We start from the raw sequence: 15,531 nt of genomic DNA on the forward strand, positions 1-15,531 counted from the left end.
TCCCACCAGGACAGGGTTTCCCACCAGGACAAGGTTTCCCACCAGGATGCTCCAGCACTGGCAAAGTGATGCTCCTCACCATTTTTAAATGGCACAAACCCACTGAGAAAAACCATCACAGCGAAGGTTAATCTCCATCCCCAGTTTTGGGCTATTTTCACCCTGACAATGGCTCTATTTTGACTTTCAAGCCCTCCCTGTGAGTGCCTCCTCAAGCACAGCACACATGAATATAGGAAATATTAATAATTCTTTGAATCTCTCCTATAGTGGAGGATTTTTAGAGCTGGCAATAATGACTTTACTGACTGCATTCTCAGTTGATTTACACTGCCACCTAGAATAATGCCTGAAAAAAGTACATATCACTGCAAAGTTTAGTTTTATATCAGGAATAAATCAGCTCTGAGGCAGTACTAGAAAATCACATTCTTTTTCTTAATATGTTTTTCTCAGTAGCTTCATTCCAGGGCAAAGGCTGTTTGATATTCTTTTTTTTTCTGGCCAGGCTCCAACTCTGTGAACTCCACTTTTGGTCAGAATTTCCGGATGTGGGTTTGAATGTGCAGGTTGTCTTTAGTGCTACATTTTGGAGGGATTTGCATTGGTTTTACCTTGAAATCCATCGTGTGGCCTCAGCTGTACCTCTGGAGTGAAGTGGAACCAGTTCCACTGCTGGGACAAGCCCAGAGAGCCATGAGGTGGTTTATTGGGGGTGTATCTATCCCATATATACAGATGTGTGCCCTATATGTGAGTGGGTAAAAACATGGACATGCAGGTCAAGCCATTCTCTAATTTTGGAACAGGCTGCCCAGGGAAATGGTGGATTCTCCATCCCTGGAAGTGTTCAAAAAAACAGCAGATGTGGCCCTTGGTGCTATGGTTTAGTTGACAAGGTGATGTTTGGTTGAAGGTTGGACTTGATGATCTTGGAAGGTCTTTCCCGAATTTAATGATTTTATGATTTTGGATTTTCTTATCAATTTATTTTGCTTTCCCACAGGCTGTCAGCAGTTGTATCCTAACTAGGAATTTAACAGCCACAGTTTAATCTTGTGTTGTGAGATAACCCAGAAAGGACACCCTGGACCAGGGAGGGATTTTTAGGATAGATTCAGTGGAAGGAACCCGCAGCAGAGCTGGGTGCTGCCCACAGGTCCTGGCGAGGTGGTGGGAGATGTGCTCAGGGAAGGCAGAGGAGGGGAGCAACAAGTGCTTTGCTGAAATGGGTTCATTATGATCTAATTCCAAACAGAATGCCAACAAGGAACACAAACTGGCAGGGATACAGGAGCATCCATCCTCCCTGTGACGCTGTGTCTGACCCCAGGGTCTGTTTGTTTGTCACTGGTGGGGGCACTGAGCCAGGCTGGGTTCACTGTGGGGTGATTGAGGGGAAATGAAATGACAAAAATGACACGATTTGTGATCCTGTGGCTGCTCTGGAGAAGTTTAAGACAGAGATAATGAGAACAAAAGGGAAGCATCGACTCCTCTGCAGTCCTTGGGGTTGAGTTGTGCAGGAGGAGGTGGCTGTGATAAACTGGAGCAGGTGCCCATGTCTTGTCTTGCTCTTGTAGAACTTGTTATAAATCTCACAGAAAGAGCATGACTGCAGCAGGGCAGTGCTGGGGGCAGTTAGAGCAGGAAGAAACTTGCCTGGAAAAAAAAGGAAGGAGAGCAGAGCTCTTCAGCATGTGCGAGCTGCAACATCCCCAGTGTCCAGTGTGGCCTTCAGAGACACACTGAGAAAAACACCAAGAACCAGCAGGAGCAAGAGGGAAAGGCTCCCTTGTGGGAAGAATCCATGGAGATGGTGGCTCTCGACCTTGCCTGGTGGAAATCTGGGACAGCAGCAATTCAGTTCAGGGACTTGTGCTGAGCTCTCCGTGGGCTCGAGTTAAAATAGCAGTTATTAACCAAAGGCACTGAGAGTGAGCAGCAATGCAGGTTTTCATGGCATGAATCAGAGTGAGGAGGTGGGATGGAAACAGCAGCACAACGTGCAGATCACAGCAGCCCGTTTGCTGAAGGAGCTGTTTTCCCCATCCCTGGGAAGAAGGAACCCGGAACAGTTCTGGGAGGTTTGGTAAAGAATGAGAGAAGAAAATATCTCCTGAATATTACAAAAAAATGGAGAGTGACTTTTGACATAGGTGCCTAATGATAGGACAGGGAGAAATGGTTTTAAACTGATTGGAGATTTAGATTAGATGTTGGGAGGAAATTGTTCCTTCTGAGGGTAGAGAGGCCCTGGAATGGGTTTGTGGCTGCCCCATCCCTGGAAGTGTCCAAGGCCAGGTTGGATGGGGCTTGGAGCAACCTGGGATAGTGGAAGGTGTCCCTGCCCATGGCAGGGGGTGGAAATAAAGGATCTTTAATATCCCTTCCAACCCAAAGCATTGGGAGATTCTGTGATTATCAGTGAGAGGGCAAACAGGGCAGCAGGGCAGGAGGGTTTTCAAGCACTGGGGATTTCCAAACAGAGAAGTTTTGAGACATGACACCCTGAATGTAAATACAAACTCAGGAGGCAAATAGAAAACACCAGTGTTGGTAACCCCTGGGTTTCCCAGGAGCCTGACTCAGGGATTGTAAACCTTTGGGCCTGGCAGCAGCAGAAGGACAATCCCAGGTGGCACTTGGGGACATGGTTTGTTGGTGGACTTGATAATGCTAGATTAATGGTTGGACTCGATGTTCCTAAAGGTCTTTTCCAACCCAAACAATTCTGTGATTCTCTGACCCTGTGACAGGGGGTGGGACAGCCTTGCCACTGCCTTTACTCAGCTGGAGCATCCCAGGAACTCCCAGGCTGGTGCCAGCAGAGAGCACTGCAGCACAGCCAATGGATCAACCTGGCCTTTGGAGCAAAGAGAAAGGAATAAGGGAAAGTCCTTAATCAAAGAAAAGTCATAAAAGTATGAGCAATGCAGCTGGGACTCTGAGTGCTTGGTCAGGGGAAGGTGTAATTCTAGATGAACTCCTTGAAATAATGTGCAATTCAATAACCCATTCCTCCCAAGGGGAATCTGGAAGCATTATTTGATTTTCTTTGTTGTCTTAAACCAGGGATGTTGTAAAGCAAGGAGGATCCTTCATTTATAGTGTGATTGGAGGAGCTGCTGTGGATCTACATGCTGGTTCTTTCAATCTATATTATCTCAATTGGAAAGAGTTGCTCTTCTCTTCAGGCTTTATTTTTAAAAATAAGTGGTTAAATTGGTTACTGACTTATCCAAAGAACTGAGTCACAGTGCCTTCCTGGTCATGAATGTCCTGGGAACTATGTGTTAACCATTCCTTTTAAAATGGTAAAGGATCCGGAAATTAGCTCCTGATGGGCATGTACTGCTAATTAAGCTGTTCAGTGGTATATTTACTGCACAGCTTGATTATCTGTCCCTAAATAATTCCAGCTTGAATATCTCTTGTACTGACATTGTTTTCATGGAAACTCTTTCCAGGACACATCCTGATCCACTGTACAAACAACAATCCCAAAATCTACAACCACCCCATGACCTAAAGATAAAACTTGGAGGGTTTGGGTTTGGGATTGAATTTCTTCCACTTGAATTAAACTGTATTTAATCTGTATTGCACAAACCCACACGAGGTGTGTTTGATCCTGCACCCAGATCCTTGGCCATCCTGCATTCCAGCCTTGCATTCCCAGTTCCTGCCATACAGAGCATTTCCCATGTTGATAGTTCATGCTCAGAGCTGACTAATAGGAAGCAGCAGCCAATTAAGGAACCTAAAAGGGCCTTTCAGCAGCTTTTTTGAAAAAATAAGTAGTGATTATACAGGTTTGAATAGATGTTTACTCAAGGGGTTAATTATGCATCTATAAAGAGCAAAACTTGATTTGGTGCATCTGGGGAGGCTCAGGAAATCCTGGGGAAGTGGGAATGATGAATCTGTGGGGCAGGGGAAGCCCTGGGAAGTTCATCCCCTCCAAGTGCTGCTGTGACTGCTCATCCCTTTGGAGAACAACGGAGGGAGTGACCATTCCTTGCTGGAAAGGTGGAGAGAACTGGTACAAAGCACAGGCAAGGACAGCCCAGGTCTGTGTGTCACTTTATTTTCCACGTCCTTGCCACTGGAATGCTGTGGCTGCATCCAGGGCTGCTCCCACCACCATCCTCAGGCTTTGGGATGCCCTGGAATGTTCAGGGATCACAGCCCACGGTGGAAACAGGGCTGCAGAATCCTCTAGAAGTCATCAGTGAAGTGCCTGTTCCAAATGGGAAACTGGACACTTCCCTGCTCCATAATCCCAATGGGAAGAAGCTTAAATATATCAGTTATTACAGGAAAAAAAGAAGGTAACAGGAGCACTAGAATTCAGAATTTCCAGAACTGTTATTCTTACACGGTGTGATGGCTGTTCAAACCCAAACCTATTAAAGTGTTTCCAGCAAAAGAAATCTTTCAGGATGCTGAAATCTGCCTGGAAGACTTTACCAGGAGCAATTTCTCTTTGTCTGCTTATTACTTGTGTGCAGTAAATAATCAAAGAGATAATGGCATTGTAGAATTTAGCTTAAGAAAGAATCCAATTAGATTCTTCTGGGCTTGTCTCATACAGAATTATTCGTGTTTCTGCTCAGATTTTTTTGCCTCTTGGGCCAGATAGCAGCTTCAAATCTCTTTTTCTGTTTTATCTGTGATTATAGGCTCAGGAACACGAGGGAAAAAAAAAAACCTCTGGTAAGCGATACTCCAACATTATCTTCCTGATCTGGTAAGATTCCCTCTCCTCAGCCAGGGAGGTGGATGGAGACAGCCTTGTCCTGGCTTTTCATTCCCTCCCTTGCTGCTGCCAGTTGTACTCTGGCTTTATTCAAGTAAAACACTTGGAAGGGCAGCTAAGGATGGTTAAACACCAGGAAGGACAGATAAGGATAAGAAGATGCTGAAAAACCACATATGTGACTTCTGGAGAATCACAGAATCATTAAGGTTGAAAAAGAACTCCAAGATCAGCAAGTCCAACCTTGAATCAAATCCCACCAAGCCACACCTCTGAGTGCAACCCCTCCTTGGTTTTTTGACCACTTCCAGGGGTGGGGACTCCACTTATTCCAGTGCCTGAGCACTGGAATTCTTCACTCTTTCAGTGAAGAATTAGGTGCAAGTCCTGCCAAACCAGCCCCACATTTGCACCTGAAAAATATCTTGGAAGCCTGAACACCCATAAATGGGTAATAAACTGGTATCTCCTGGCTGCTTGTGTGTGATCTGCAGTTTGTAGGTGGCTTGGCTGTAAAATCCCTGTTGCGAGGCAGAGGAATTCACACAGTGACAACATTGACAACCACACTGGGCAGAAATCAGTGTTTAGGAGGTTGTTTTTCCTGGCACTCTCAGGTACAGGATGATGGCATTCTAGATGTCTTTTATACGAGTGATATCTTTTATAGGAGCAATATCTGCAGCGTGGTTGCCACACAGATTTACACCATTTCCTGGGCTTGGTGTGGCTGCTTTTCCGGTGCTTCCCAGCAAGTTTTTGTGGAATGTGGGACAAGGGCTCAAAGGAACATCCCTGGGGAAGATGGAGTGAGCACACAGAGCAGTGGGACACGAGGGCTAATTTTTGCAGGAGCAGGAGTGTTTGTTTTGCTTTCTGAGTGATGACAAGCGAGCAAACAAGAGCTGAATTTCACATCTGCTCCAAAGACTCCTCTTACTCTCTGCAAGTAGCCAAAACATATCAGGAGTTGGTAAGACAACATGTCTGAGGGATTTGTGCTTTTTTTTCATCAGCTTGCTGAAAAGTGGAAGTGAGATGACAAAACATTTCACGAGCAGTCACAGAGTCCATCTCCCGGCGTGTGGGAGTTCTGATAGGAGATGGATCTGCCTGACACTGCAAACTGCACTTCATTAGCCTGGATTGGAGCTCTGGGACATCATTCTCCTGTTTCCCACAAGACCTGGCTGCCCATCAGCACGTGGAAGTGTTCACTTGACTCACTTACACGTAAGAGGATCAGAGATTCAGAGAAGAGAAGGTCACCTGGAGAACATGGAGAGCAGAATTCCGGTGCCTGAGGGAAGGTGGAGAGGGACTGTTCATCAGGAACTGGAGTGATATGACAAGGGGGAGTGGGTTCAAACTGAAAGAGGGGAAATTTAGGTTAGATATTGGGAAGAAATTCCTCCCTGGGAGGGTGGGAGGCCCTGGCACAGGTTGCCCAGAGAAGCTGTGGCTGCCCCAGCCCTGGAAGTGTCCAAGGCCAGGTTGGACAGGACTTGGAGCAACCTGGCTAGTGGAAGGTGTCCCTGCCCATGGCAGGGGATTAGAACAAGATGATCTTTAAGTTCCCTTCCCATCCAAACCATTCTCTGATTCTCTGTGTTCAGGATCACCTCCTATTCATAACATTTACCTCAGTTTCGTGACACTGGGAGAAATTTTCATCTGCCTGAATCCTGCTCGGTGTAATTACTCAGAATATGTTCTCTGACCATCTGAAAATCGCTGTGGGATGGCTGCTGGCAGCTCACATGTCTGCTGTGACACAGGGAATACATCCAAACCTATTTAAATAACCTTTTCTCTGCTCTGTTTTGAAGAGATGACAGTTCTCCTTACGGGGAAACCGACTCCCTTCCAGGTACTCTGTCATCTCCAGACACACCATGCAGATCGTTACAGCAGCACTAAATCAAAACCACTTCTTGTCAGGAAGAGCCTTCTCACCTCTTTCCTGGGAAATGTGACAATGTACGTGGCAGATAATGTTTTTTTCCTGCTCAGGTGACCTGTTGGTCCCTCTCAGCTGCTCTGTCTGTGTGGGTGATGGAGATGGTGTGATGATATAGGATCTCTTTTTATCTTTCCCCCTAAGAAAAAGAGTTTTCTAAGCATGTTACAGTTTAAGGCCAGAACAGCTGAGTAAAGAAAGGGATTATTTATTATTAAGGTCTAAAAACAAGTCAAGCTACTGAGGCAGAAGAAGGTGATTTTCAGGTGTATTTTTCCCACTCCCAAATATCCACTTTTTTTAGTTAAATTGGCAGCAAAACAGTTGTTTTCTTATCAATGACAAGGTCGGGTTGGATGGGGATTGGAGCAACCTGGGCTAGTGGAAGGTGTCCCTGCCCATGGCAGGGCGTGGAACGATTTGAGCTTTAAGGTCCCTTCCAACCCAAACCATCCTGGAATTCTGTGATCTAGTGATAAATAACCCCTAAAATCAGAGTGGTGCAGGTGTGTTCCTTTGCCAGGGGGTTTTTCATATAAAACCAGAATTATCACAACCCTTAAACCCAGCATGAAAGAGTGAGAAAGAGTTTCAAACATCTGAGTTTGTATCGATGGGGTTTGTGCCAGAGCCACCTCCCTCCTCGTAAAGCTGCACATCAGCTCTGAGATGCCAGACAAGAGACCACCTGCCTTTGTCTGATTTATTGGGAGTGTCATCTGGTGCCATTTGATTCCTCCCACCACGAAACCATTCATTATTTATGTCGTGGAGAACTAGAAATAGCTGTCAGGTGCCTGTCTGCAGGTTGGCACCAGCAGAAGGGAAAGAAGGGTGTTCTGAGCATCCCTACAAATGGGTAAGATGGGGAGAGAGAGACACCAAGCTGGGGGGGAGTGTCGATCAGCTGGAAGGCAGGAGGGCTCTGCAGAGGGACCTGGATAGGTTGGAGAGTTGGGCTGATTCCAACGGGATGAGGTTCAACAAGGCCAAGGGCCGGGTCCTGCACTTTGGCCACAACAACCCCCTGCAGCCCCACGGGCTGGGACAGAGGGGCTGGAGAGCAGCCAGGCAGGAAGGGACCTGGGAGTGTGGATGGACAGGAAGCTGAACAGGAGCCAGAGTGTGCCCAGGGGGCCAAGAAGGTCAATGGATCCTGGCCTGGCTCAGGAACAGTGTGGCCAACAGGTCCAGGGAAGTGATTCTTCCCCTGGACTCAGCGCTGGTGAGGCCACCCCTGGAGTGCTGTGTCCAGTTCTGGGCCCTCAGTTCAGGAAGGATATTGAGGTCCTGGAGCAGGTCCAGAGAAGAGCAACGAGGCTGGGGAAGGGACTGGAGCACAAGTGCTGTGAGGAGAGGCTGAGGGAGCTGGGGCTGTTCAGCCTGGAGAAGAGGAGGCTCAGGGGAGACCTCCTCACTCTCTGCAACTCCCTGACAGGAGGGGGGAGCCAGGGGGGGGTTGGTCTCTTTTCCCAGACAACTCTCAGCAAGACAAGAGGGCTCAGGGTCTTCAGCTGTGCCAGGGGAGGTTTAGGTTGGATATTAGGAAGAATTTCTTTGCAGAGAGGGTGATCAGCCATTGGAATGGGCTGCCCAGGGAAGTGGTGGATTCTCCATCCCTGGAGGTTTTTAAGAAGAGACTGGATGTGGCATCAGTGCCATGGGCTGGGAACCACAGCGGGGTTGGATCAAGGGTTGGACTTGATGATCTCGGAGGTCCCTTCCAACCCAGCTGATTCTATGATTCCATTATTCTATGATTCTATGATTCTGTGGTTCTATGATTCTATGACTGCCCTGAGGCTGCCTTAGGAGGAGCAAAAGGAGGCCTGGAAGTGTTATTCCTGTGTGAGGTGCTGCTCAGGACTCCTGTGCTGGCATGCAGAGCACCAACAGGCTGGGGGAGATGCAGGTTTTGCTCCCAGGCAGCTCCAGACAGCACAGAGACGACTTTGGGCTTTTCTCCTCTCTGCTCAAACCAATCTGCATGTTTTGAGCTCCATTTGGTCTTTGGGGTTCTCCTGAGTGCAAACAGCTGTTTTGGTTCTCCTCAGTGAATAGGTTTCTTGGCTGTGATCCTTGTTGTTTTGCATCTTAAAGGTTCATTTCACGCTTCTGGCTCCTGGTAATCTCAAGGCTCAGGTGGCAATAAAAGCTCTGAGCATCTCTCACAAGGATATGGGGGAAACCATGAGAATAGTCTGAGGTGGTCACAGCACACCAGACCAGGAGAAGGTGGATTTAAAATGAAAACTTGGTGGTTAAAGCATCGATTTTTTTATTTCCTGTGTGCACGTGGGTGATTTGCTCAGTGCTGCCTTCTCTTGAGCTCCAGTGCAGAGGCAGATCTGGAAAGGAAGGAAGGTGAAAGGACATGCAGGATGGGAGCTGGAAGGAGGGATGGGATTCACAGCCAGGAAAATCAGGCAAAATCTCAGGAAGCAGTGGTCCTTCTGGAAGAGAGAAAGGCCTCTGTAGATGCAAATGCTGACTTGAAATCATTCTCACGTGGTGTTTCAATGGGTTAAAATGTTCATGTTTTCTGCAGATAATTAGCAGAGAAGCAGATGAACAGCTAAGACCAGTTTACCAGATTCTTCCTAGCACAGCATTTTTTCCTGATTATTTTCTGTTGCCTTCCTACTCCTCTTAAAAAAAGTATCTCCAGTCACACATGATATATTAGTGCAGATCTCTGCCAGAGTGAGGAGCCAAAAAATGAGGATCCTGGAGGATGTGGATGCCAACTCCTCAGGGGACAAGAGGGACACTGGCCAAAAAGAAGACAGTTTCCAGAACTTACTAATGAATTAGTGGAAGGTGTCCCTGGGGTTGGAATGAGCTGATCTTTAAGGTCCCTTCCAGCCCAAACCATTCTGTGATTCCATAAATCTGTGGAGACACCCCCACATGATGCATCCAGGCAGCTCACCAGTATAAATACTATTTATTCGTGGTGGTTTTAAACCGTTCAGCACAAACCACTTCATATTTAATTTATGAAACCCAAATGAACAGTTCTATGGACACTGGGGTGCCCCAGGCCTGGGAGGGACCTGGATGTGGGGACTGAGCAGTGCTTTGGTCCTGCTGAGGATGACACAGTTTGTGTGTCACCCTTTTTAGGTGACCTTTAATCTCTGCCCTTCCCTCTCCAGTGTCCTTTTCCTGCGTTTTGGGTGTGACAGACTCAGTGATGATCGTCTGCAAACTGCTCTCTGGGCACTTCTGGCAGGGTGATGCTGCTCTCTGCCTCTTCCCATGGGAATTGGAATTCCACAGGGACTGTGCATCCTGCAGCAGGAGCAGCGTTTATAGCCCACAAACATCCTGTTGGTTTGCCAAATATTTACTCCTTGAGCAAAGGTTTTGCCACTGAAGGGCTTTTGCTGTCGGGAGAGAGCAAAATATGGGAGAGTGTCCTGGGATTCTGTGGGAATGGGATTTCCCTGGAAGCAGGGACAGTGCAGAGGCAGCCAAGGGGGAGGCTTTGTCCTGTGGTGAGAGACTGCAGAGACCTCGGGCCACGAAAAGAAATGATCCCTGTTCTGCTCATCACAAAAACCATTACAAACTCCTCTGAAGAGTTTTTCCATGGATTTGGGGCATCCATCTGTGCACTTCCAGCCCGGAGAGCCAGGGAGCAATGCCTGGAGAGGCTTTGATTGGGTTCCTCACTCAGATGGTTAATTAGGTATATCTAAATAAGTTACAAATGGACTCATGTCACAGCCCCCCTGTGCATCCCATTTTGCCAATGAAATCGTGCTTATCAGCAGAAGTTCATTTGAACATTATTAATCTTTGAGGCTCAGTGTTTGTTTGCCTCCCTCCCCTGTGCTGCAGAAACCCAACACTCACTCTTCTCCCTTAGGGAAAAATGAATTAAAAGAGAAGGAAGAGAAAATCAGTCCGTTTTCCTGAGGCCACAGAATTTCTCAGATATCCATTTCAAGGTGTTTATTCCAGCCTTTCATCCCCTCCCCTGACTGTTGAGACTAAATTCCCTGCCTGGCAACAGATGGGATGCCAATTTATTTTTAGCTATTTGTTTGCTTTGATTGAACCCTTAAACACCATCCTGCTTTTAAGTCCTTGAATTACCTTGGGGGCTGACAAAGGAGGCTGAACTCTGCACAAAGAAATTCAGGAGAGAAGCTGCCTGTGATAGAGAACTATCCCAGCTCCATGAAAACAATGTTTAACTCCTCATCTAAAGGACTTGGAGTATGTTGTAACTATTCATTGGCATGGTGAGCACTGAGTTAATAATTTTATTTTATAGGAGAGGTTAATGTTGCCTCAGTAAGGGCTGGAGGAGTGTGTGAGGTGATCTTTAGTCTCAGTTCTCCACAAATCTGACAAAAGACATGGAAGTGCCTCAAATGGCCTCAAGTCAGGCACATCCTCCTGTTTGCACAAGTCCCCTCACACAGTTTTTTCTGGGAAAGCAGCAGATATATAGGAACTGTGTCATTTCTTTTGGGTGAGGAGAGGTGCAGACACCAATAGAGACACCTTCCACCAGCCCAGGTTATTCCAACCTGGCCTTGGGCACTTCCAGGGATGGGGCAGCCCCAGCTTCTCTGGGCAACCTGTGCCAGGGCCTCCCCACCCTCCCAGGGAAGGATTTTTTCCTAATATCCAATCTAAACCTTCCCTCCTGCAACTTGAGGCCTTTCCCCCTCATCCTATCTCTACTTGCCCTTGTGAAAATTAAAATTAAACGTATTATTACATTATTTTATTGCAGTATTGCCCCCTGCCTTAGGAATTTTTGAGGGCAGAGGGAACCAGGCTCTGCCCAGCTGGGGGGAAATGCAGCTCCTCTCAGCTGCTTCCCTGCCTTTGGAAAGGTTCATCCCCAAGCTCCAGGTACCCAGTGATCAGCTTTGGGCTCAGCAAAGCCCCATCCCACTCTCACTCTTTTTAGTTTGGATAAAGGAAAAGGAATTGAGTCCATTTGTAACTTATTTAGATACATCTAATTAACCATCTGAGTGAGGAACCCAATCAAAGCCTCTCCAGGCATTGCTCCCTGGCTCTCCGGGCTGGGAGTGCACAGACGGATGCCCCAAATCCATGGAAAAACTCTTCAGAGGAGTTTGTAATGGTTTTTGTGATGAGCAGAACAGGGATCATTTCTTTTCGTGGCCCGAGGTCTCTGCAATCTCTCACCACAGGACAAAACCTCCCCCTTGGCTGCCTCTGGAAAGGTCTTCCTGAAGCTCTGCCTGTTCCCAGGAATCCTAAAAATCCTTGTGCTCATTCCAGCCAGGAGCAGCATCCAAAATACCAGAGTTCCCACCTCACACACCCTCTTCTGGCCTGGCTAGAAAATTAATAGATTTTAATAAAAATCTTTTAATCCTGATTTCCTTTCATCAATTTGTTCAGTTCTTTGCTAAAATTATCCTTTGAGTCACAGACAGCTGGTTTAGACCCCTCCTTTTGTTTTTTTTTTCCCCCTAAATGGCTTTTAATAATTAAGTGTAATGGAGAAGCTTTGATTGGATTCCTCACTCAGATGGTTAATTAGGTATATCTAAATAAGTTACAAACTGTATTCCTTTGGACTCAATTCCTTTTCCTTTATCCAAACTAAAATACACTGTTCTCCAGAGACTTCTTGTTTGAGAACTGACTGAAGATAATTATTTGAGATAATTAAGATCACTAAGCAAAGTAATTTAATTTTCTTCCCTGCGTCTCCCTCCCTCCAAGAAATGTAAATGTCTGTGGAACACTGGATCAATAAAAAAAACCTTTTCAAAGGTTAATTTGGGAGAGACCAGCATGAAGTGAAATCCTGTAGAGAGGCTTTGGAAAAGTAATGATATTTCTGGGTTTGTTTTTGGGTTGGGTTTGTTTTTCAGTGGTGGTTTGGGGTTGGGGTTTTTTGGGGGGTTTGGTTGGGGTTTTTTGTTTTGTTTGGGGGTTTTAGTTTGGTTTGGGGTTGGTTTTTTGGTTTTGTTTTGGGTGGGGTATTTTTGTTTGGGTTTTTGTTTGTTTGGTTTTTGTTTTTGTAGTTTTGTTTTGGTTTTTTTTGTTTGGTTGTTTTTTGTTGTTTGGTTGTTTTTTAGTGTTTTGTTTTTGGTTGGGGCTTTTTTGTCGTTGCTTTGGGTTTTGGGTTTTTTTTGCTCGTTTTGGTTTGGGTTTTTTTTTAATTCTTCATCTTTGCCAAGGACAGAGCAGGAACAGAAAGGACAAAGATTTGAACCTCTCTGGCCAAATGATTTTATTGCAATCAGCTGCTCTGGGCAGGTGAAGGAGGTGCAGAATCATGGGAGAAAGGGGAATTTTTGTGCAATCATGAGGTTCATCAGTGACACCTGCAGCAAAGTCAATTTAAGGTCTGTGGGGGGACAGCAACAGAGAAATGAAAGTTCAGGGCCAGGAAGGACTGGAAAAGCTGAGCAAGGAAAGGTAGGTGAGGTTTTTACTTTCACTTTCTTCCTTGTTTTCTTGCTTTTTCATTTTCTCTGGACACCTGATAGAACATGTGGTTGGGGAAGTCTGGAAAAGATTTGCTCCAACCTTTTTGCTGGGATGAATAATCAAAGGAAGAGAGGATTGGGTTTGTTTTTTCTCTGCATCACAACATTTTCCATGTTTAGTGACTTTTTGTAGCTGGATCTGGGATGGAGTTGGGAATTTTTGCCTTTTGAGCTTGATCTTATGGCTGTGGGATGGGGACTTATTTCCCGAAATTGCTTTTTGTGACCAAAGAAACTGTGAAGAAATGAGGTTTATCTTTGTTCAGTGAGATCCTGAGTCATTCCACTTGCTGCCAGTTCAACCCATTACTCATTTCTCTTGTCTCTGTAAATGTCCCTTCTTGTCTTTGCTGGATCCTGTCAGTGTCCCAAGGTGCTTGGGCAGGGAGTTGGTGATTTTTATGCAGGAAAAAAAAGCATCTTTTATAGTTCCTTCTCCCTGTAAATGTGGCTCTCAAACTTCAAGAGGAGAAAGTGCTTAGTCCCTCATCAGTGCAGGGTGTCTGGGTACAGACAAGCAAAAAATAGCAATACTAAGTCTTAAGCAGCTTTCAGGATTTCAGCTTGACTCAATCCTGTATCCCAGGCTGTGCCTTAAGCTCAAACCTCATCTCCAGCTGGGTCAAACCTTCCTGACCTGGTTAGTGCTGCCTGAATCCGAAAGCTGGGGCTGTTTTGGGGGAGTTGAGCTGCTGCTGGTGCAGCTTTGCTCAGGTGGGTGGGTGAGAAGGGGTCACTGGGGGAGGAGATGGAGCTGCTTGGAGTAGAGAAATGTCTCTCTGTTGCAAAAGTCTGCAAGAAATGAGCTTGGTACTAAAATACTGGGGCTGTGTCTCTGTGAAATCCTCCCAAAAAACCCTTCAGCTCTGGAAAAGCAGACTCCTCATTCCTATGTTTACCTCAAACTGCTTTGGTTTCTCTTCTCATGCTCTGCTGGAAGCCACTGCTGCTTTTGAGGTTGTTTGTAATACGAGGCACACTTGGGAGAAGGAAAAGGCCTGGGGCATTTAAATGTGGTTTGGTAGAAAGGACAGATCCCAGACAGAGAGTCCCAGGGGCTGCTTCCTATAGCATGAACCTTCCCACCTGGGAATTTCCCAAAGCCCAACTCATTTTTTTTTTTTTTTAGCCCCAATCACTTCATAATGGTTGATCACTTCTATTAAAGCCTCCTGTGGTGTGTTCATTATAATTTCTGTTTTACTGGGGCAGCTCACTGAAAAGCACAACCCCTTCAGTGACCTGGCAGTGCTGGGCTTTGAAGCCAGTGCAGAGGTGAACACCAAAGATGTGGTGTCTTAATTAGCACAAGAGGTTACAGAGATGTTAATACCTGATCTTGCAGGGCTGACAGAAAGGATTAAAGATTGTGGAATCAGAGGCCTGTAAAACAGAGGGTTCTGGGTGCTGGGTTCTTTGTTTTCTCCTGAGCTCGCATTGGGAGGTTGTGGTTTCACTTGCTTGGGTGAAGGTGCTTGTTGGAGCACACAGAGACTTGTGGCTGTGCTTGGGAGCTGCCAGGAAGGTCTTAATTCCATCAGGTTTTGATGGTATCAAATTCTATCAGATATACTTGAAATAATGCCTGCCCCTTGTGGCTGTGCAACAGGATCTCTCAGTTCCCGTGGTTTCCAAGCACCCTTGGGAAGCTTTGCAGGGTGCAGGCACACGACCTGGATCTTACCAGCACCTCTTCCTGCAAAATCCTGGGGCCAGGAGGTGCCTGGAGGTGTGAATTCTGCCCCCAGACAGCAGCCAGGACTGTGTTTTGCCATCCCTTGCAAACTGGAAGACTTGCTTCCATAGGGTTGGGATGCTGAACAGCTCACGTGGGAGGGCCAGCGAGAAGGAAGAGGCACTTTGGGAATTCTGGGCTGTGTGCAGGGATGTTACACCAGGGAAAGGGTCACACCAGCAGGTATTTGTGGCAATTAATATGTTATTATTGGACACAGCCACTCGTGTGTCCAATCTTGGCAGCGCTCTGGAGTCCTGGAATATCCTGAGCTGGAAGGATCCCAAGGAATCTGTGTTTCAGTGGGGTATTGGAGCTCTTTGCCCATGTTGCTTCCACAGTCCTCACCCCAAAATATTTCTAGCTTGACCCCAGCTCTGCAGCCAGGTGGTTTTGGCTGAGCCTTCCAGGATATCTGTGTGTGACAAGTCAAACTCAACCTGTCTAAAGGTGCTAAAAATCGCCCTGCAATTAATTAACTTATTGTATTTTATGATGTTTGCTGTGCCTCCTTGGCACCCAGAGGATCTCAGATCTTTGATCCAGAGGGTGTGATTTATTGGGCAATTATACATCT

Source organism: Neopelma chrysocephalum, unplaced genomic scaffold (genome assembly GCF_003984885.1).
Source record: "Neopelma chrysocephalum unplaced genomic scaffold, ASM398488v2 Primary Assembly neopelma1_100, whole genome shotgun sequence".
Taxonomy (NCBI): domain Eukaryota; kingdom Metazoa; phylum Chordata; class Aves; order Passeriformes; family Pipridae; genus Neopelma; species Neopelma chrysocephalum.